We start from the raw sequence: 24,439 nt of genomic DNA on the forward strand, positions 1-24,439 counted from the left end.
CTCCTCTCCCGCCGCCGCTCCGGGGGCTCCGCTCGCTCGCCCAGCCCGCGGAGCGCCCCGAGCCCCGGCAGCGCGGACCGACTCGGCAGCGCCGGCAGCCTCGCTTCCCTCGGAGCGAGCCGCGCTTGCCGGAGGGAGGGCTCAGCGCTCCGCGGGGAAGGGAAGGGAAGGCGAGCGGGCAGCTCAGCCGGGCAGCGCCCCCGCCCCGCCGCCGGAGCCGCTCTCCAGCTCCGGGCTCCGCGCCTCGCCCCGGCCCCCGCCCCGGGCTGCTCCTGCGCGCCCGCCCCGTCCCCCGGCCCTGCCTGCGGCGCCGGCAGCCCGGGGAGCCGGCCCGGGGAGGCAGCGAGGGCAGGCGCCCGCCGCCGCTTCCTCCGCAGCCGCGGGGCGGAGCGGGGCCGGGAGCCCGCCCGGGCCGGCGGCGCTGCGAGCGGGGCAGCCCCGGGGCCGCGGGGCGTGCGGCCGCACCTGCGCCGGGCCCGCAGGTGAGGGCGAGCCGCCCCATGCCGGGCGCTGCCCCGGAGCTGCGCTGCGCCCTCCCCGCAGGCAGTGCCCGCCCGTGCCCCGCTCACTCACCCGCGCGCTCCCACCAACTGCGCGCAGCCCACCCGGCACGCGTGCTAATTGCAAGGTAGGTCTTTAAATGTAAATATATGCACAATCAGCATTGTGGCAACTCGCAACAGTTTAATCAGTTTTGTAAATTACTGCTCATTTAGCTGGGCTGTTTTTATTTGCATATCTTAGCATGTACCTATAGTCGCCCACTAGCTTATACAATGTATTTACACAATCATCAGCAGAATACTGTAGCACAGGCTGATTGCAGTATGTTAGAAACTTACAGTATACATCATGTTTGTATAAGACATAGTTAATGTTAGCAATGATAAACTTAAATGACAGTTTTGGAAATCAAAACCAAAAACCCCTGAACAAAAACAAAACAAGCCAGGAATAGTGTAGGATGTGAGAGTTGCACATGTTTAGATAATTGACTACAAATAACGAGTGGCTTACCTTTAATTTTTTATTGGTGTGTCCCCCAGAAGCACTGAAAATGCCTGTACAGAGCTGCTGTAATGCTGAGGAGTTGCTGGAGCGAGTCTCCAAAGAGTGGTAGAGGGGGATGCAGCTCTGTCCTTATTAGTCTCACAGTGTGACCCTCCCACTCAGTGAGCACAGAATACTATGCAAGAAAGAACAAACAGCCACCCAGACACAGATTTTACATAATCATATGTGTACATCCCAAGTCAGGTAACAATGTAAGAAATGTTTGGTGTTTTTTTTCTCCTTCCCCCCACCTCTCTAAAAAGCACTCTCTCAACAGTTCCATAAATTAGACAGCCATGATATGAATGCATGAATGAAAGAGTATCTGGTTTCTAGCTGTGAAGAACCAATTATGTGCTTTATTACACTGGCAGAAACTCGCTTTTAAGTGTAATCGTACTTTAATTTTATATACTTTTATATACTTCATCATAAATTTAAAAATCAGCCATGCAAGATACCAAGAGAGTACACCTGTTTATGGCACTCGTGCTGTAATGCACAGTGAATGACAGAAATTTGTTTTGTCTTTTAAAATCTGTCATTTACAAACCTGAATGTTCTGCACTTGTAATATCATCTGTCTGTGATGAAATGGTGAGCACTGCCACTGGCTCTTCTGAGCATGCCAAGCTGCACTTTTGTCAGGTTCTCCAAGTGTGCTTGTGGCAGTTTTCTGTATTGCATTTGAAAGATGTGAAGCAGATAGAAGGGCAGAGAGAAGTAAAACAGCTAGATACAGATATACAGAAGACAGAGAGTAGAGCTTACATACATAATTTTATTTATCTATTTATTTGTTTGTTTGTTTGTTTGTTTGTTTATATCCAAGACTTATTTTACCTTTTTCTAGTTGAATCCTTCTGATGGGAGAAAAAAAGGAAGGTAGTCTTATGAAAATTTATCAGCTTAACATCAATTTAGCCAATTGGTCTTCAGAAAGTATATAGGGTAAACTTACTTCTACCCCCAGCCCCTGTACCCCAAATTCTCCCACCCACTCAGCAGATTTTGGAATGTGTTTCCTCATTTCAATCAAGATAACCAGCCAGGATAACCAACAAATCACATGGAAAGACATGATTATCTTCCTGGTTTGAATTTCAAAACAGTTGTTGTTCTTCCCAACTTAGAATCATGAGAGAAAGATGAAATTGCAGCTTACGTACACATCTGCTGGGGTGTTTTATTCCACAGCTTTGCCACAGACTTGTGGTGTAACTTTAGGCAAGTCACACTTCTTGCTTGCTCGTTCTGTAAATTATAGAAAGTAAAGCTGTCTTACCTCTCAGGGTGAGGTGCAAGAGCCCAATCCCACAGCTGACAAATCATCAGAGCACTTGGAGCACTTGTCCTTCAGACCGTTCATTTGATAAAGGCTTCAATGTCGAGCCCTAATTCTGTGTTTCAGACTTGTGAGATCCTCAGTTGAAAGACCCTTTGTAAAAGCTGTTAAAACTCTGCCCCTAGTAAAAAGCATCTTTTTTTTTTATTTGAGAAGAACTGCATTTCTCATTGCTCTTCCAAGCTACAAAATTCTATTTTACTTTTTTTACTTCCTTTTACGTGTCCTAAATACCTGGATTTACCTACCTTAAATGAATATAAACAGTCTCATTAATTTCAATCAAATATAAGCTCTGAAGTAGCTAAGCATTTTAATTGCACAAGAGTTTGCACATGCAATCAGTTTACCCTTTAAATAAATATTTCTGCCTCTTAAAATTTCAGTAATGCTTCAAGGTTCAAACCCAAATATGGTCTTCGTTTCCTGTGAGGCAATAATGAAACAATTCCTGAACCAAGGATGTTGCTTGGACCATGTTAACTCTGAAAAACACTTCACATCTGCATGAAAGTAGTAAGTAAAAAAATTAGAAACTGCTACAACCTTTCCTGACTAACACATACACTTCCTGTACTCTGGGCCAGATCTTCAACTAAACAGGATTATTCCAGTTCACATAAATCAAAGGAATTACAGTGATTTATAGTAGTTGAGGAGCACCACATTAGGGACTGCCATCATATGTATTTATGGAGAACACTGTTCACATTGTTAAAAACAGTTCAAATGACTAGTGATATGAAAATTTGGAACAAGAAAAACCTTACTATTTAAAAACCTCTGTCATGACCTCCAAAAAATGGCTTCTCTCTGCCTCCCATAGTATAAGAAGCAAAGCCACAACTGGTGACACATCTGTTGTTGCCAGTTACAGCTTAGAAATCTCAAACACTTTCTCACCTACAGATACTGATGCACTCCAGAGAAAATGTCTATAGATTGTCTTATCTGCTTTACATCTGGGAAGTACTGAAATACTGATAATCTGAGATGAAGCAGCAGCAGCAAATGGATGATATCACATTTTGTCTTTGCAGCAACACATTTTTACAGCTATCTCAGAGTTTAGCTAAAGCACACAGAAGACAGAATTAGACCTGGATCCAGGAAAGAGTCAAGGCAAGTACACCAAGAAGCAGAAAGTAGAGAAATTTAGGTTTGAAGCCATACTTAGCACAGACATGCAGAGAACGTTCCATCTCCTGTGCCAAGGCAAAACTGCTCCTCTGAACAGCTTTTACTACAACTGCAGTTGCAGGCAAGATCCAGGGGGAAAAGGTGAGAGAATCAGGGGGCTAAAGCACTGACTTATTTTTGTAGAAAACTTTTCTTTATTGCTAACACTCACTTTCACCCTTTGTTTCTTTTTTTGTCATGATTAGATATCCAAACCAGCCAAGTTGCATAATTCGCTCTGTCTGCGCAGTGCTAACAGATTTGTCTCCATCTCGTTAGACCCACATTTTAAACTGTTGCTTACAACAACACATATGCAGGAATGAAGCTGTAAACTTGGACAAAACTCTTTAAAAGTAGCAGTTCTTACTTGAAAAAAATCTTGTAAAAGGAGATTAATTTGAAACGCCCCTTACCACGCAATTTCCCACTGAATGTAGTGCTCAGTGTATTTCTGTTCCCTTGTGTAAGCCCTTATGTGGCATTGTTCCTTGCCAGATGATCCTTTCTGCCCTCTGCAAGATTTGCCGGTCACGACAACTGCATTCCACTGAAGCAATTAAAATATAAATGCTTTTAAATACATGAGACTGAACTGTGGTGAACTTAGACGAAACAGGTGGAATCCCAGCCCTGGGGAAGTTAATGGAAATTTTAACATTGATGTAAATGGAGCAAAAATGTCACTGAAATGAGGGCACTTTGGCAAAAAGTACATAAAAAGGGAATTATTTATATGCATGTGCACACATACTAAGCACTCCTAAGCAGCAAAGCCAACAGAAAAGCTGGATGTCACTTTTTTTGTGCTATAAGAGACAAAAAGGAAAGCCCCAACTGCTACTTTTTCTACTGCATACTTAAACAGCACTCAGATTTTCAGTACAGGGGCCAAAATAACTCGAGAAAATACAGACAGAATACTTATCATTGTAGTTTTGTGGCATTTGTTTTCTTAGCTCGGGCATTTTCTCCACTCTCAGACACTTTACAACATGTCTTAAAATAACCAATTGCTAATAAGTGTAATGGTATGGCAACCAAAAATAAAAAAAATTTAAAAATTACCTTCTTGATCTTGAATTCCAATACCATTGATAAACCCAATTTCAAAAAAATAATAATTCACAATAGTGTAATCTAAAGTCCTAATATGTTTCAGATTTTTAATAGTGGCATTTTAATTCAAAATACATACATTTCAAAGTGAATAAATCAATGTTGTGCAGTTGCAAACATGCCAAAAGGTGTATCATATGATATAGCTTTGAACAGTATTCATTAATATTCCGGAAAAATACATTTCTCAGTATATACTACTCTTTAAAGTGTTAGTTCAAAAATGCAGAAGCTAAGTTATTAAAACCTGAAATACTTCTGGATTTGTAGAATTCAGTAAAACATCAGTCCAGGTTTGGAGAAACAATGCTAAGATTGATAGTATTAAAATGTTCCCGATCTAGTAAAAGGCATACTTTCCTTCCTCTTCCTATGAATATATATATATATATATATACATATCTATATAGCCATTCCCTGAACAACTTGCCACAAGTTCTATTGTTTCACAAACCAAAGACATACACAATAAAACAAATTGAAGTTTATCACAGTTCTTCTTCCTCTTCTTGCCTTCATATGGAATCTGCCCTACCTGTAAAGTGGAAAACACATGCCTTTTGGTGGCTTATGTATTGCACAAGAAAAAAATAAGTGGTCAAACAGCTGATTAAGGAAGAGAAGAAGGAAGGTGATTTTCTGAAACAAGCCAAAGCACATCTTCTGGCTTGTTTTAGATTGAAGTATCCATATATCTTTGAAAGTCATTATACATAATGAGGAAGTCATAGCCAGGTTTTAGGCAGCTTTGCTGAAAAGTACAGGTGTTTGCCCAATATTTCTGTATGAATATGGTAAAATCCTACACACAGTCTGAAAGCATCTATAAATCTGTAAAATGTGTTAATTTAAAATTTATATAATGCAAATATTAGGAAAAGGAAGGTGAAGAGCATGGAAAAAAGGTATCAGCAAAGTTTAAGATCCTACAAATAGACTAGGCTGTATAAGACCTGCAGGCTTAATGGGCAACATTATCTCAGCTCAGAGAATACTCTGTGCTTTTATTTTTTAACTTCAGCAAGATGAAGCATAGATTTTAAATATTAACAAATTTGTCTAAGAGTTCTCAAGTCTCAGTATTAGCTGGTGTCTCCTACTGTTGTGTCCTTTCTAGCCAGCTAATTTGCCCAAATAGTATTTAAAAATGGAGTACTACTAGGATAAATAAAGCCCTTTTTGGGTCCAGTTATAAAGAGTTTGAAGTTTTCAGAAAGTAACTTCTTTAAATTTGCATGTGCCATACTAACTGATATATAGTGACCATCACTTTTATCAACGTAGTATTTACAATTATGTTAACACATCCAGGATTCTGACTTCATGCAAAGCTATTTACTATTACCCTATTTCAGTGCTCAATTTCAGTACTGCCAAGCAACATAAAAATGAAATATTAAAATTACAAGTATTTCATTTATATTTATTGCTGAATAAATAGGTACAATAATCTAGAAAGCCATAATAAATGCATATTTAATCTGTGTCTCTGCATTCACGTACTTTATTTGCCTCTCATCTAGGAGTAATATTCTCAGGGTTTAACCAATATGCTTTTAAGAAAGTAGTTTTGTAGATTTATGTAAGCTTGATGTGTAAGCCTAGAGCTATCTAGTTATGGTCTCCATTGTAAAAGAACCCTAAATTCAATAGCATCTAAAAGACTGCAGCTAGAACACTGAAGTGCATGCAAAAAGGGGAAAAAAGATCTGGCTGTCACATGCTCTCTGAACCAGCCTACTGACCTATCCATATTGCAAGTCAACATCCTGTATCACCCTGTGTATTTATGTATTTTTGGGACCTGAGGGTTTCAGCACTGATAGAAGATGACAGTCCAAAGGGAGAACCTATCAGACCGTGTTAGCATGACTATTTGTGTGTTTATGCACTGCGATTCAGATGAATTTTCCTGTTTACTAGGAATGCAAATTCCAATGCTACCTCCTAGAAAGGCCACTATTTAAATAAATGGAAGGTTCGTCAAACAAACGTGGCCATGTAATGTATCAAGAGTAACATTTGCCTCAATCTCTGAGTTGTTTATTTTTGGCATGTCAAAACTGGTTTGTACACAATGCAGAAATTTAATTTTGAACAAAGGCCAAGTGATTTAGTGTGAACATGCCATTTGGATGAAGCCTGGAATTGCTACTAACTGCTTTGGTTTCTTCCCTTTCCTGGTAAGTGGAATCCAGATAAATCTTGTTAGCAAACTGTGTACTTAATCTTGCCAATTAGCCATTGACTAGTTTGTTGGAACCAATTATTAATGCTGGAACCAACTATGTTCAAACAGCTTAAACTGGCATCTTGAAACTGTTTAGTGAGGTTATATTTTTACATGCGAAATATTTTCACATCCTGACCTCCTACACATGGGAAGGGAAGGGAAGGGAAGGGAAGGGAAGGGAAGGGAAGGGAAGGGAAGGGAAGGGAAGGGAAGGGAAGGGAAGGGAAGGGAAGGGAAGGGAAGGGAAGGGAAGGGAAGGGAAGGGAAGGGAAGGGAAGGGAAGGGAAGGGAAGGGAAGGGAAGGGAAGGGAAGGGAAGGGAAGGGAAGGGAAGGGAAGGGAAGGGAAGGGAAGGGAAGGGAAGGGAAGGGAAGGGAAGGGAAGGGAAGGGAAGGGAAGGGAAGGGAAGGTCCTGGCTCCAGTGTTGATCCAGCTGATGTGCCCAGACTTGGTGGAGATATTTTTTTGTTGCCCTTGTAGCCCTAGAGTTGAGTTTCTTTCTTTCTTTCTAAGTAAATTAGTTATCATGTGCAATTTTTTCTTCTAGACCTTTCTAGAAATGGATTGGAGGGCTTCAGGGATCTTGGGTGGGTTCAATCCTCCCTTACAGTTCATGTCAGCTTCTTCACCTCATTCCAGTGCCAGTGTTCCAAGAGCCAAAACAAGGACATTTTTCCCAGAAAAGTGCTGTCTCACCTCCATATGCTTCCCCCTCTTCTCCAGCCACATCTTGTTCTTTCTCACAGTGTATTGTTTCCAACAATCCTTGGATGGCTGCACCCCTATCAGTGCCTGAGACATACACGAGCTCTTTATCTTCTGGGCTTCTACGAGGGGAAGACACTTTTCGCAAAGAAACAACTTTTTTTTGTAAGAAAATTGTGTTTGTCCAATTTTTTTTGTATGAATGATCATAGCTTGACATGCTTTCAAATCTATTTTTGAAGAAGTAATTTTGGTTCATGTGTTAAAACTAAAAAGTCAGATTTGTTAAAAAATAAGAACTCACAAACTGTTCCAGGACTGAGTTGCTCTAAGATTCATCAACGACATTGAGCTTCTCTCTCCTATTTCAATATCATTCAATTTCCCAAGACTTAGAATAGAGGTTACTTCTTTAAGGAACAGTTAATAATTTACAGATACTTCACTGGTCTTTAGGGAACTTTAAAATTTACTTCAACAGAGGATTTGATTCCTGGAGAATAAAATTAGAAAAAAAAATAGGCTAAAACAGAGTACACTAAGCCTGTTGGCAGGAGTGAAAAAACAACAACAAATCAAACAAACAAAAACCAAAAAGCCCTAACCACAGAAGGCCTGTGAGAAGAAGAATGCATAACCAAAAACAAGAGCTTTCATGAGGCACACATTTGTTCTTACACTGGGTTTATCATTCCCACTGAATTATTTCTTGCAATCAGAACCTGGGTTTGACTGCCAAATTAGACTAGCCTAGTTCCAAATGACGAATCTGGCAAGCCTCCTTCAGAGTCCTCCCTAGTACTGAGCTTTACTACATAAATCAGTGGGAGTCTGAGTGTATCCCACGGCTGCCTGTGGTACATCACAGCAAACCCCTGGAGAAGTGTTACCAGTGCACAGAGAAAGAAGCTCTCTACATCCAAGCACACTTCTGCAATTACAGCAAGACTAAGGATTACACACATTCACTTGATTTTCTATGTTCCTGTATGTCCCGGTTTAAAGGGACAGTATTACCAGGAAAAGGAAATTCAGGGACTCACAGGCACAACAAAAGGTATAGGTTGGGAATAACAGTTCTTTACTGATATATTTATAAGACAAACGAAAACAGCATCAGCTATATGAAAGAAAAAAAAAACCAGTGACAGAACAGAACGGAATTCAGTCCCAGTCCCTTTTTCAGTCACCGATGACTCTCCGAAGGAGCAGGGCAGGCGGCTTCTCAGTCGCGGCTGCTGCAGGGGCAGGGGAGGGGGCCAGGTGGCCTCACCGCCCCAGGTGGAAGAAAAAGGTGAGGAAGGAATTCTGCTCACCGTGGGCGTCCCAGTTCCCAGCTGTTCAGAGGAAAGCAGGAAGCTTTAGCAGTCCAAATCCAAGAAGCCTGATCCCAACCGGAGAAACGGAACCTCTCTCCTCCAGTTCGGCCGGGGAGCTGTATGAGTTCTCCTACCCCCAGTGTCCTCTTACTTGCCGAAAACAAAAGCAGGACTCCACCTTTCCCTAATGGGGCCATCAGATTGCTTCAGCTAGTCCTTTGTCTCCAGCTCTTAACGGCTAATAGGAGAGCCATCCCGGCTAGCTTAACATAATAATGGGAAAAATTTCTAAACCTCGCCAACCCACAACATTATAGTACAAAAACCACAGAGTTAATAAACCAAAAGTAGTTTAATCACAAGTCTAAAGCCAGCTTTAAGCATTATCACTTAGTTCAGGCCAAAGGAATTGTGGAAGTGAGTTATGCTTCTGTCTACATGTGTAAGCAAACAGCAAGTGGGGTGAAACCTGAATGCAAGTCATGTGAGGCGCCTGAGATGTCAGAAACTAAAGGTGTAATTTCCTTTGGAAAATACAGATTTGGGTTTAACTGTTCTTTATAAGTATCTGTCTTGATTTTAGGGTGATAGTGTTCATAACTTCAACAGGACACATTAGTTTCTGAACTGAATCTGGGCATGGTAAAGGTTTTATAGAATTTGTGGACTTTAAACCAATTTAAATAAACTTTTTGACCATCATGGCTTTTAGATATCTTTAGATAAGGTAGTCTTATATACTTAGAAATATTTATACTCTTTTTATGGCTTAAATTTAACTACAAAATGACCTAGACTACTACAACACATTTTTATAATTACATAAATTGTTCACAAAATAATTTTTACTGATACTAATAAACTGAGTCAAATTCTATGTACAGAGGACTTAAATGAATACTCCACAAGCATTGCTTGCCATAGACATAATTAAATAAGAATTTTCAGTTACATCTACATAAAGGCCTTCTATTTACATTTGGAGCAGGTCTCCTCAAGAGACTTACCTTGGCCTATAGCAAAGGTGTGCATATCTTTTTTAAATATAACCTAACTTTATTATCTAAGAGATTATAAAATTTGGTGGCATTTTCAGTGGAGAACTTCCACTCCTGTGATTTATCAGAGTATTAAAGACAAACATTAAAATTTGTAAAAGAGCATTCTCCACTTGTCTTTTAGATGGTCCCAGATAGTACTGAGAGGTAGTCATAACTGCTCAAATCCCCATCTTTCTAAAATTTCTCATGTCAGCAGTTAATTCAGAAGTGTTAAATACTTCTCAGTCTATGCCACTGCCATCACTTTCAGTTCAAAAACTGTCCCATCAAACTCTCTAATCCTCTACCTTGTCTGCATGATGGCAGCTGTCTCTAGGCTGGAGAGACAAGGCAAGGAAAACCATGCAAGGAAAAGGGGCAGGAGGCAGGATGACATTTAGCACATGGCAGGCTATCGCTGCTCACCTATGTAAACTAAGATATCTAAAATATAAAACATTGAATAATTTAGTGATTTCCTACTCTATCTTTGAATTATTTACCAGTATGAGAGTCAGGAGCTGAGGCCATAAGAAAAAAATAAAGAAACAGAAGTGAAAATTAAGATACCCTTTTATGTAGGGTAGGCAAATTGGTTGGGCTAGATTCCTTTTCATCTCTCTGTTAATGAAACACAAGCTAATCTTGATGCAATCAGATTAATTCAACATTTTTCAGTATAGAGTACTATGCAAGGCCATTCTTTTTTGAGATGTTATAAATTTTAGAGTCCTGTAAGTTTTTCTGTTTATCAACAAATGGAGACAAGAGTGAAGCATCATTATATGGTTCACTCCAGATGTGTAACTGGGCATGGGAAAAAAAACACCCCTATAAATCAGACTCAAGGATTGGATCTCACTTTTCTGATGTCATCAAGGTGTATGCTTTTGATGCCTTAAGAAATATTTAATTCATAATTGAGCCATAATTATGGGGAGCCATAGTTTCCCCATCTTCCACCGTATTTCAGCTTCTTTTCTCTGAAGTTAAAATATGTATTAAAATGTCTTCATAACTTTGACAGTTGAGAAGTGCATTTGACAATGATTTACAGAAAATCTATCAGCACTAAAACCAAGAAAACCACAAGTCATGAAAAAATGAAAATAGAAGAAATATCCTTTACTATTAAAATAGCACCATGAGAAACCCCCTGAAAATAGCTTCATCAACTTAATTTCTGCTTAAATAACAGTGTGAAAAAAACCAAAGTCAGTATGGTTCATTTAAAAACTGAAACATTTTTAAACATATTTTAAAAACCTTATCTAGAAATAAATTTTTGTCATTCCTTTTCTTACAGTTTTTCCTGAAATAAACTTTCTCCCACAGGACTGATCCCAGTTCCATTAATGACCTTGCCTTCTGCTGAGAGATTTGCTTATTTAGCACATGGTTGTTCTCTCCTTGCTGCTTGCAAACACCTCTGGTTTTCTGCTGAGCATGGGAAGTTTGGTAAGATTTTTTATTTTGAGTGAAGTTTTGAATCCACTAAGTCAGCGTATGCTTTGGCATAAACTTCATTTGGGCCAGAATGTCACACCTGCTTTCTGTGACCTCCCCTTAGTGGCAATTGCTCTGAGTCAGGAGTGTTGGAGACCTCAGTGAAGCCAGGATTTCACTCTAAACAGAGAGTATGACCAATGCTTCCTGTCATCCTCATAGTGAGCACAATTAGGAAATAAATATACCAGAAAGAGACTACTTACTTGGATTATGATATGCCTTTCTCTGTTAAATAGCCTTAAGTTATCACAAGTCTTATTTCTATGTACAAGCTTAGGCCATTCTCAACTCTTTCTGAATAACAAAGATGGAGTGACAAGCTTTTGTTTTATTTAATCTGGGGTTTTTTGTTACAAAGCTTTGTGGTTTTGCGATAGGTGGGTTTTTTGTTTGGTTGGTTTGAGTCTTTTTCTGGAATCATTCCTGCTCATTGACATCAATTAGCAAGCAGAATGCTGGGATGGTGGAAGCTAACACAATGGCAGAGTTACACAATCAATACCATATAAAGCAGTAACACAGCTACACCACTACTGCTACTTAGCTACTTAGCATTTCTTTCTGTTAAATCCCAACTTTTTTTAAACCATCCCAGTGTGTGTGAAGCTATTGTTACCTCCCTTAAAAAGTTTCAACTTTCCAAAATGCTGCTCAGTAAGGTTAGCCCTGCAATATTTGCTCCCACAAATAAAACCTTATATTTAATTTCACTGCATCATCCTTTTCGTGGGTAATCTTAATGACCCTACAAAAATGGACATACCATTATTTTCTACTCAATCATTTTCATATCTACAGCAAGCTGTTCACGATGTTTTCTAGCCGAGGAAAGCAAAGCCTTGCACTCAATTTAATGATGTTTATCTAGCAGTAATGTGACAGTTTTGCACCAAGCCAGCTGAGCAATCTCCAAATTTTAAGGGAATGTTCGAGTACATGGGAGAACATTATTTTTCTGACAACTGGAAAACTGGAATGGGAAAAGTAGGATTGAAACAAATTTTAAAGTTGCTTAGCAATGCCTCATCAAACTTGTAACTGCTTATTTTTCAAAAATATTTGAATAGTCACTACTAACAAGTAGGATAGTATGCTACTATAATTCAGAGCTGCTCTCATACAAAAATGTGCACTGAGACCTTGCTTGCAGACCTGCTTTACTTACAAAACCAGCCCAATTTTAGTGGCAGGCATATGAATACTCTCAAAACCTGGTGTAGATATATCTAGAGAACTCCGTTGTGAAGGAAAAAATAGCTAGTAACAACAAAAATGAATGCTTTACATTTATACAGAAATCTATCCTTTGTCAGGTGTGTTTAAAGAAAGTGCTCGTATTTTTAGTACATTGGTGTAGGGTATCATTTGTTTGAATGATGCCAGAAGTCAACACAACTAAAACCCAAATGGAGTAAAACCTGGTAACACCTAAAATGGCTAGGACTTCAAAGGTGATCAACATGAAACCACACATGAGCAAAGATGATGGTGAATGTAGTAACAGTAATAATACAAAAGCTTACGCATTGGGAAATGCTTTAAATCAGCTTGTATAATGCTAGAAAATATCACACTCTGAGTGTGCTACTTAAAAGAGCACAAAAATACAAATGAACTAATTTATGAAGGACCAACAAGTCTAAGTTATGTCATAGAAAACAGGGCAAAACATATATACCTGCTAGATGACATTTTTATTGTAACATTATAGAGTTTACACAATGGAGACTGTGCACAAACATGGCAAAGTTGAACTGATATCTAATGTGACAAACAAGCTGAAAATTAACTGAATACACCAGGTAAGGCAGGGAGAAATTTAAGCAATATCTACAACAGAATGACTTTACCAGTGTAAGAGTGCTGGTGTGAAGTGCTACAAAAATAGAAATCAGGTAGTGAGGCAAGTCAGGGCTTGAAAGCCTCCAAGGAGGGAGACCACATCTCTGCAGACATCTCCTCCTCCTCTATTTGACTGCCCTGGTGGTGAAGACATTTCTCTTCATATCCACTTGGAACCTCTCTCATTTCCACTCGTGCCCAGCTGGCATCATCCAATCTTTTACTTTTGAACCACTCAACTTCATTTCTCTCAATGACCTTGCCCTGTGTGTAGGCTGCTATTAGGTGTCCTGAAGACTTCTTTGTGCTAATCAAAGACCACTCCCTTACCAAAAATATCCTCCTGTAATAGCAAGTGTGCTGACACCCAAAGCAAACTGTGTCTTCTTTGCAGACTGTACTTTCTCTACATCTTTTATGCAGCCAACATGGAAAAACCAGGAAAATGTTAGCCACAAAACGATGGTCAAAAAATTTGGCTACCAACACATCTGGGTGTGAATTTTCAACTCTTCTTCATACCTGATTCCCACCAGAGCTTTTCTCCTTGAGGAGACTAAAAGCATGCTTTGTGGGATATTTTGATGTCCTTTGCTTCGCACGTGGGTCTTTTGGGCACTGCTCTTTCCTCTGGTTAAAACTTTGGAGACAGTAGCAAACAGTTACCTTAAACACAGCAAAATTTCTGGTGGACTTGTTTAATTTGGTGACTATAAGAAAGCAAATAATAACCTAGTGGGAAAACTGAATTGGAAAGGTTTTTGATATCAAAGCAAATATACACACAAAATAAATACAAGCCCATAGTAATTTAAGTGAATGCCTACCATGCATTGTTTTACAAAAAGAAGTGTTCATTTCTAGTATTTTGCAACAAAAAAATACTATCCGTATCGCTTTCTTTTTGGGTTTTTTGGTGTTTTTTTTTTTGTTTTGGTTTGGGTTTTTTTTTTGTGCCAAAGGAATGAGGACAGAATGTGGCAAATGAACTGAGCATTTCCTTAACAAATAGTTGCTGGAATAAGGGAAGGAGAACAGTCAGTGAGATCTGTCAGTACATACAAGAGATACAGGATGTACAAACTCCTAGTAGTGTATGTAACAGATAAGAGACCAACAGACTGGAAGAGGAAGGTGAAAAGATCAACAGGACCATATTTATGATGATTTTTTATCTGTACTTGAATTACCAAGTTCATCAGAGTTCAGAATGGAAATGCTGTCATTGCAAATATTGGAAAGAATATTTTAGGTAAGTTATTCATACATTAATAGAAAAGAATACTTCATTGAATATATAGTGAAAAAATAGCAGGGTTTAGGTAAGCTCTAGCTGTGCATATCTTCAGAAATGGAAATTCTTATGATGGCACTGAATCATAGGCTTGAATGCTTTGGAAAGCAACGGTGCCATCAATAGTGACAGAGCTTGACAAAAAAAAAAAGTGAATTTGGAACAATCCATTCTAGTTTTGAAAAATTGGATTTAAAACTGATATATACTTAACTTTAAAAAGATAAATAATTCATATAGTACACATCAACTCCGGAAGATTTTGCTATGCTAACTTCTGCGGAAATGCGGAGTTTCTCCAAGTATTTTGGGAGCGATTTGGCTCTCCTGAGATCCCTGACACACCTCCCGCCGGGAAGCGGCTCCGGAGACCCGCGCCGCGGGAGCCCTCTGCTGGGCGAGAGCGGAAAATGCCCCGGATCGCCCGCAGAGCCTTCTGCCCCTGAGACGGGATTCTCACACCTAAATACGCGGTGGTTTGTAATTGTAAACGGATTAAAAATTATTTATTTGAATCACCGAGTAAAAATGGTGAGTTTCTATACCACTCTTCCTCTGTTAATATCATCTGTTTCCCTTACCCCCCTCAATGATTATTCAACTGCAACCCAAAGAGGGAAGCAGTTCGCCTCCAGGAAATAATGAAATAGGAAGAGTTTCTTAATCTAAATCCTTGTCAAAAACGTAGAAGAAAATGTATTACTGTAACATGCACCCATCTGTGCTGTTTCCTTTACAGGGAACATTAATTCTTAGTGGTAGGTTGAAGCCTTAGCATTCCTTTGGGTCTTGTAGAATAAATATTATACAAGCCAGAACTTTCAATATTGAATCAAGACTCTGAGGTTGCTCATCACTATGTGCATACACGTGCCTGGCTCTGCACAGTTGGTTTAGAATCGTAGAATGGTTTGGGTGTGAAGGGACTTTAAAGGTCATGTAGCTCCCATCATCCTGCCATGGACGGGGTCACCTTGCACTAGACCATGTTGCTCAAAGCTTCATCCAACCTGGTCTTGAACACTACCAGCATTGTGGCATCCACAACTTCTCTAGGAAACCTGTTCCAGTGCCAGAATCAATTCTTGTGACTCCACACGTTTAAAGTTTTTGTCTCAGGTTACAGGCATATACAGAGCAGTGTTTGTTTGCATCCATATGCACTGAAAACTAACTGATAAATGATCCACATCGTTACAGAGCATATGTTTTAGATAGGACAGACATGGCAGAAAGTAGAACAGTTTGCTTTTCTGTGAAGTGAAAACTACAGAGGTAACTACTGCTATGCCACTATTGATCAGAAAGGTCTTGATAAAACTTCACAGTCAGCAGCTGTAATCTCATGCCATTCTTCCTTTCTAGGATATTGCTTTGTACTACTGCCCTACTATCCAATTCCTGGTGCAATTGCTGAGAATAATGATTTCCTTTGCATTCTTCAAAATATTATCTTCTATCTAAATACAGTTGCTGTGTCACTGTCAGTAATTACTGATGTTTTCAGTGATTTTTTTTCTTGGCACCTTTCTTGTCTCATGCTCAAAACAGGGTCACAATGAATCCAGACCAGCTTGTTCGAGATTTTTATGTGTCAAATTTTGTAAACCTTCAAGAACAGATGTTGCAAATCCTATCTGGAGTATTTTTTCCACTGGTTAATTATCCTTACACTTTATCCCCCCATATATTCAGTCAGATCCTCCAATTTTAATGTATGTCTACAGTCACTTGTCCTACTGTGTCCCACTGACTCCATCATCTGGCCAGCCTCCCTGCCAGCCTGCTCTTTGAGCCCCACAGCCATCTCTTCTGTGGCTGAACAAGCTCGGCTTCCTCTCCTCTCCACACAAAACAAGTACTACACAGTCCAACACCCTGGTGACCCTCCCCTGAACCCACTCCAGTTTATCAGTCTGTTTCTTGAAGTGAGAAAATTAGGTCCATCAACTCTCTCTTTACACATGGAAGACTTAAGCCTACTTTTTTCCCCTGTTTCAAAATAGCAGGCAACTTCTTGTGCTCCTGGGTATGGGCTTAAGGCCTATTTTGAGAGATGAGGCTCACCTGTTCATACTGTTCATTTTAATATAAAAATAACCTCTTCTATACTCCTAGACAGCCCTTGATTGCCAGGATTCTTTATGCAGTCCATATGTTGGGTTTAAATAATGTAGGTGGCTTTGAATCAGTCTTCTGAGCCAGAAGAAATTCACCTTTATCATGAAGATTACCCTCTAACACCATCAAATTGACAAACCCCAGCCTTTGGTGATATCCTAGAACAAGCATACTGAGCTGAACTATCTGAAAGACAGCAAGTGAAATGACTGAAAGTCTGTATGGCTTCCTATATTGATCTTTTAGTGCCAACAGCAAACCCTTTAAAAAACAGGGAAAGTTGAACAATCTTCCCTTGCAAATCCTGTCCATTCTGGCACTCCCCTGCTTAGGGGCCTTCTGAGCTGGAGGCTGCTTCTCTGTACTAGTGCTTAATACTGCTTGACAGACCTCTCATCCATGAATTTCCCTATTAATTTTTAACATATGCATACTTGGTATTCAAATCATCCTATGTTAAGAGTTTCTTTTTGTTTAAGTTTTACTAAGCATTCTCTTTCTAAGTCTGCTGCTTGTTGATTTATTTTGTGCTCATTTTCTTTTGATATGAGCATTACTAGTTGTTCTCTATGCCTTGTGCCAGTCAGAACCTTTAAAATTCTGTCACTTCTCCTTGAACAGAATCTTTACCAAGATGATAATTCCAAATTACTTACTTTTTTCCGTGTACAAGAAGGTACTCCTCAGTTTGCTCACACTTGTCATTCCCTAAACTGTCAAAAATTCTGTATAATTTTTGACACGGACATCAAAGCAGCTCTCTGGCCATGGAGATAATGATGATTACACTATGTCCTTCCCAGTAGTATCAATATTTATCTAAACTTAGTGGCAGCTTTTCCGTTAAATTCAGGGGATCAGAATTTATTCTATTGTTCCTTTAATTTCCATCTTGTTTTTTTTCGGTGCATCCTGGGAAGATCCCCAAACATTTTCCTTCAAAGTTTATGCCTTGGTGGCAGTTTTCCCGTGTACAAAAGACCAGCAGTATCTTTAATAATTTCAGCCAGTTCATTGTTTGATTAGTACCATGATAAAAGTACTGTGGAGCTGTCCTTTTTCCTCTGAAAACTGCAGCATGAAAGTTTCATGGGAAAACAACATTCACACTCATTTTTGTTGTGGGAATGTTCACACACTTCTGTTGCAGAAGTTTGCATTACTTTTGTTCTTAACACTTCATGCAGAACTATAATTTACCTTCAGAAAGGCTTTTAATTATTGAGTTCAGGGGGAAAAAAACCTGAGATCCTTGAAGGCTCTAATTGTTTTTACAGCCCTTCTTAAAAAAAAATAACCTACACTCTCTATGTCGTGGAGAAATTAATCACCTTTTCTGCCTTCATACTCCTTTTTTTAAATTCTGCTTTTGTTCAAGTAATCAAACCAAGGAACCAAGAATAAAAAAGAACCTCCATAAACATTACCATGCAGTAATTCATGAAAAGAAAACCACTCTAAATTCTTCCATAGATTAATTCTAAATTTCTTTCCAAATTAATTCAATCTCTTATTTTTATTTGCATGTTGCGACCTTTAGAAGGATGACCTCTGTTCCAAAATACATAAAAACTTTAAAAAAAACACCTTTTACCCTTCTTCAGTACTACCAAGAATTAAATTCACTACTAACAAGAAAATACATACACAACTTAGTGCACAGATTAGCTGTTCATCTCCACCTTGTGACAGTTTGTGCTTTCATAAAGAGTTTACTAGTCTCAAACTATGCCATTTTTTTCTTTATATGTTAGAAATTCACATATTTTAGGGACAGGGCTTTGTTGCCATTTTAAGTACTTCAATTATTATATATATATTTATAGATTATAAAAAGTTATAGAAATTATTTCATGGAATTTATTATAAAATTCTTGTTGAGTAGGACATACTAAATAGACACACAAAGTGTGAACTGATGGCACAGAAAGACTACATTTAGCCTTCAAAAATGGTGATTCAGCCTTTAACTTGGGCTACCCAAAAAGCAATGTGCCAGTGCTGGTGAGTATGGTGGGCAGAACACCACTGTATGCTTACCCACTTCATGTATTTTTCCCTCAATTACACTAAATATTGAGAAAACCTTATTCCCAACCCGATGGGATCATCTATTTTCCTCATCATGACATCATTACTACTTTCAAAAACTTTTTTCTCCCCTATTCTTAGCCAAAACAAGAATTTAGCTGATTTAAACCAGGTTAAAATCAAACTGAAATTTTCATAAGGTCCATAAAACCTTGTCCCTATTTTAATGTAAATGTTGAGTCACTGATGCATCAGTATAAACTACTCATATTGAAAAAGGTTTAAAGGGAAAATGAGGTTTCTCTTAATGAGAAGGATTGATAGACTGCACTAAACCCAAGCACTCTGAAAACATCAGGTATGACTGAGGATCTTTAAACAAGGTAACATTTTAGGATAAGAAAGCAATACAAACAACAAAGTGAAGGTGGTATCTTGTTCTTTCATCTTGGCACGTTGTTCTTTCTGTATTAAACTAGTGATAGATGACATCCAAGTTTGTGGATACAGCAGAAAATCAAACTCATAGAGTGAAAATTAACTATTAATGGCATTTATGAAGAATCCCAAAGCTGTGCTACTGGTTAAATAAGAATAAGTAAGCACTGAAGTCCAGTGATGGAAGGGAGAGGCATGACACACCAATCTCAGAAATCTAGTTTGGTCTGCAGTAGTGGTAAACAAAATACAGCATCACATCAAACAAAAGACATCTCAAAAAGTTAAGTCAATTTTATTCACAGAAGTTGAAGAACTTAAAGTTGAAGAACTTGGAGAGTACTAGGTCCAATGTGTTCTGTGCCATCTGTTACAGGTTTTACTGGATTCAGCCACACAACATAAAGAATAATTACACCTTCAAGTATAAGACCATTACGTGTTTTATGAAATATTGCTAAATCCAGTTTCACTGTCTTCTCTTCTAATATGAGGAAAAAAAAATAGAACAAGTGGAGTTAATAAGGGAGTTTCAAAATATGGCATTACCATTAGCCCACATGCTTTCAGCCCCCTTGAAACTCAGGGGATTATCAAGTGGTGACACGAGCAGCCCAGTCAAGCGAGAAGGAGCACCTGCTCCCTGTTGGTATGTACACTATCTAGTTCAAGTATGATTCTAATCCCTTGTCCTGGTCAAAATGAAGATGGTGTCTTGTTTCATACTTTAATTCTTATAATACCAGTCATCTTCTTTCTCTGTCTTTTTACCACATGAATACTTCAGTAAAAGTAAATTCCACAAGTTATTAAGTAGCATCTAAGACATTTTCTATAGTTTGGATTTATTTCTTATATACATAAGAATTACTATAGTGGTTCTTTTTAGACAAATATTTTATTTTGTAAATGATACATTTAAAGTTTATTTTAAAATTATGTATTTTCTTTATAATATAATTTTTTGTAATAGTTTTTTTTGTCATTGTGCAACTATCTTGCATGGGAAAGGAGAATTGTATTTAGGGAAGTCGACTGATATAATTATTTAGTTTTTCACACTGTGGCCACTACCACCACAATGCCTATCAGTTTTTGTTGAGGAATACAGTAACAGCATTCTCTTCAGACTTACTCATTCTATTTTCATTCACACATTATCTCAATGACGCACAAGAATCCTCCCCGATTTTTTATTTACAGTAAACATTTTTGAAGAGGCAGTTAATTATTAACCTGCAGTTATCAACCCCTGGTACAAAGATGCCCAGAAAACCATTACAGAAATCACTTTTTGTGCTCTTCTCACTCCTGCCTCCATACATGATGCCGCACACAAGTACTTCTATCCACTACCACCCTTTGGTGCATTCACTGATCTTGTTGCACATGATGGCATCCTGATGAAAATCTTTTATTAGCAAGAGCAAAGAGGTGTGAAAGAGCACAAGATAAATTTCTGTGTGTAGGCACAAAAAGAGGCCATCCACTACTGAAGTGTAGCAGAGAACATCCCAACAGGGATAACTACTGAGATCTTTCTATATGCCATGCTAGCTTAACCTGGCTATTGGAAACACAGCACTGGTGTACAGCACTGCAGCCAAGACCAGCACTGCTGATCATGAGGATGCCAAGCACTCCATGTGGCACCACACTATCTTTCAGCTTGTAGGTGATCAATAATTCTGGTATTAAAGATGCTACTTCACTGGCTGGCTGATACCACAACCATCTGCCTTCTCTCCAGCACTTACTCTCTGCACAAAAAAGTACATTTGTTCTTCTCACCTCCTCTTCTATTTGTACAGAGTGGAAATATTTCTTCTGTGCTGGTGACCTGTTTCCTCATTTCTTATTTCTTGACCCATGGTTGCACACTGAGCTCTGATCTCCAATTTATCCTCTTTAGCCTCTTACATAAAGAACTGTGTGAATACAGGCATGAAAAATGTTAGTCTTAGGTTCCTCAAGAAAAGTAACAACTGGTGAAATTTCTGCCTCTGCGCTCTGTCTGGCTGGAGACTTGTGTTTATAGACTTTTATTGGCACAATGAGTAGACTGAGATGATTATTTGAATATTTGAAAAAAATATAGCTTTGCCATTAAACTGTTGGGGTTTTTTTGTACTTGATATTTACAGTGTCCCAACCAATGGTAAAAAAAAATAAATAAAAAATTGAATCAATCCTCTGAATTTTGTTTGTAGATAATTCTTCAGATAAAGATTTGTTAATTTTATTGAAATAATGGATAAAATAATTTGAATTTATAAACTCTGAATTTTAGAGAATAAAAAAACATTCATAATGCTAGCGGTGACATGGTATTTAAAAACAAACCAAACAAAAAACCACATTCAGATACCATAGTGGTAACATAAGAAAAACTTCTCTTTTGCCTGCACTGTACTTAAAAGCATTACTTTCATTCCAACAAAAACTGAAGCTCTTCCTTTAAACTCTGAATTACAGTAATCATTTTACACACAGGGACATAACATCTTTTACTGAAATCTTGAAAACCTTGCCTACTACCCAAATAAAACTAGGTTATCAACCATATTTACCAAAAAAGAAGAGATCTTACAGAATGATGGGAATTTCTTTAATATTACCATTTACTGCAAAAATATAGGAAGATTCTAGCAAATGACTCAAAGATTGGATTTTTCTGTTAGTGAAAATTCTATGATTTTGGGCAGTTTATTTTTTTTATCTTTGTTTATATGAACTCAGCTGTTTTGAATAAAAAAGATTTTTTGATCATGCTGAAGCACACTTAAGGCTTATTTACTATAGCAAGTTAAATATTCATGTTATCATTTGAGTCAAAACAGAATTGTGGCAGCATAGAATGATAGCTTTTTTTTTTTTTAGTTTTAACAGCAGCCTTAATTCTCAAACAGTTACAGGTCTCTGATATTTGGCATATCAATATTTTATCGGTAAAGGTGTGCTGTACAAAACATAAAAACTTTATATACTCCAAGGGCAAATTACTTCCCTTCCCTCTAGGGAATAGTTTATTTTTAATGTAGTTCTTTGAGGGTTTTAATTCTTCATGGGTTCTTAGGCAATCTGGAATTACAACATACATATTTAATAGTAATGACATCCAGGGAAATATTTTCTGTGCTGGAGATAATACATACACATCAACAGTAAAATATACAAAGAAAAAACCCTAATCCTCCAACAACTAAAAGGACATACACAATGCTTACTGACCTGTAACTAATTATAGTTATATAGTATCTGCTGCTTTTCTTACAGACTACAAGCCCACCTGGACTGTCATGAACTATCCGCTTAGCTCATGAGCTGCACAGCCTCTGCACTGCCACCTGCTTGCTGCCCCTGGCCGTACACCGAACAAGACACAGCACAAACACCTGTCCCTCCAGAATGAGCCTCTCAAACAGTACCACTCCACCAGCAGACCCTTCTTACAAGCTCACCTAACACCTGCACCCACAACCCACCATCCAAGCACCTTGGGAATATTCATTTTGCTTCCATCTGCACTGTTCTCACGGTAACTTTGCCCCTGCAAGCAACATTCCCCTCCATGAGTCAACATGGCCCCTGCAAGGTTTACAAGCTCTCCAGAACCCTCCTCAGCTCCATTATCACTCGTTTCATGAATGCTGCCACATGCCAGTGCCTTCCACACTGCCCTGACAACAAATTGAGAAATACAGCAGTGATCTGAGGCAAAGCTTCCAGTTCTTCTGTCCTCCAAAGCACAGGTCCCTTTCTTGCAAAGTTGACAGCCTGTGTGAACTCCTGCTGCCCCAACCACCCAATGCATAGCTTGTGAGTGCTGCCACAACGCTGACATAGCAAATTGAAGCCCAGCAAACTTATCAGCCACTTTTAAACAAAGCTATTTCGTCATGCACACCATCAAGTACGTTTTCCTGAGAGAACTCCCTGGATATAGCTCACCATACACTATACACCATGTAAATGGTCCCTTGTACAAATTAAATCTTAGCATGGGCAAAAGTCTGGGATAAGGCTCTCACAGCCCCTTCATCATCAGATCTCTCAAGGCTATGAGCCCACAAGTCCCTCCATTTACCTGACCTCGCACTGTTGATACCGGGAGCTCTCATCATCCCCACTACCCTCACAGCACCTGGAATTTCATCCCTCCCAGGCTGAGCTCCCCCTGCCCAAATTAGTCTCTTCTCACAAGGCTACGAAAAAAAAAAGTGTCAGAATTTTAACTTCCTCTTGGCACGAGTATGTTTATTCTCACAACAAATGGAAACATAGAAAACGTATCTATTGTTTCAGGACGTGAATGTGGCCACCGCTGCCTGCTTAAGTCTCTGACATTTCCACCCCTGAGCTGCCTGTGCACCCAGCAGACACCCGGCACAGCAGCCCCCGCTCCAGACGGGGCTCCAGGCTATCCCGGGCACTCCTGCAGGCAGATCCCTTTGCAACCAGCCTTACGGCCTTGAGCTGAGACCGCAAAGGCTCAGATTAGATATCGGGAAATATTTCACTCTCAGGGTGGTCAGGCATTGGAACAGCTGCCCAGGAGGTGGTGGAGTCCCCATCCCTGGAGGTGCAACAAGAAGTGTCCGAGTCTGGTGCTGGGTGATGCGGTTTAGTGGATTAGGGATTACAGTGGCAAGTGCCGGGTGGATGGTCGGACTGGACGATTTTAAAAGGTCTCTTCCAATCTTCATGGTTCCATGATTGTATCCATGCAGCACTTAGAGAGACTAGACACGCGGCGGCACCTTGCAGATGAGCGTCTCCCGCTCTCCGTGCCACCAAATCCACACTCCCAGGAACGTGAGCTCCGCAAGGCACCTCCTGACCCCGCACCCCTCCGGCCCACGGCTGCCGTCACACCGGGCACGGCGCCCCGAAGCGAGGCGTCCCACCGGGCCGCGATCCTGCCCGAGGCTGGGCGCTATCGCGGTTAAGCCGAGCCTGGGGCAGTCCCCGCGGCTGTGGCTCCGCACGCCCTGCCCGCACATCCCTGCGGGAGCGGCCCCGACCGCGGCACCGCCCGCTCACCTCCGGGCGTGCAGCCACGCAGGGAGGTGGTCTAGGTACTTCTACAGCAAGAAGCAACAAGAGGATTCAAAGTGCTTGATACTTCTTAGCGCACCTTTTCCCTTTCCTCAAACCCCCTTCCTCCCCTCCCGCTGTCCCTCAGGCAGAAGTCCCTGCGGAGCGAGCGCTG

At 39.7% G+C, this 24,439-nt stretch overlaps 1 long non-coding RNA gene across 2 annotated transcripts; it reads left to right on the plus strand.

The window, feature by feature from the left end:
* Nucleotides 1–542: 542 nt before the first annotated feature.
* LOC116993827 lies at nt 543–24,216 on the plus strand. 2 transcript variants are annotated; one of them, XR_004417379.1, is made up of 5 exons: nt 543–628; nt 2,785–2,914; nt 7,675–7,798; nt 11,328–11,450; nt 22,504–24,216. It is a non-coding gene; the product is annotated as an uncharacterized LOC116993827 (long non-coding RNA). The 2 variants fall into 2 exon arrangements; XR_004417380.1 differs by lacking the exons at nt 543–628; nt 2,785–2,914 and adding an exon at nt 6,192–6,879.
* Nucleotides 24,217–24,439: the final 223 nt, after the last annotated feature.

This window comes from Catharus ustulatus, chromosome 3 (assembly GCF_009819885.2).
Source record: "Catharus ustulatus isolate bCatUst1 chromosome 3, bCatUst1.pri.v2, whole genome shotgun sequence".
In the NCBI taxonomy this organism is placed as follows: domain Eukaryota; kingdom Metazoa; phylum Chordata; class Aves; order Passeriformes; family Turdidae; genus Catharus; species Catharus ustulatus.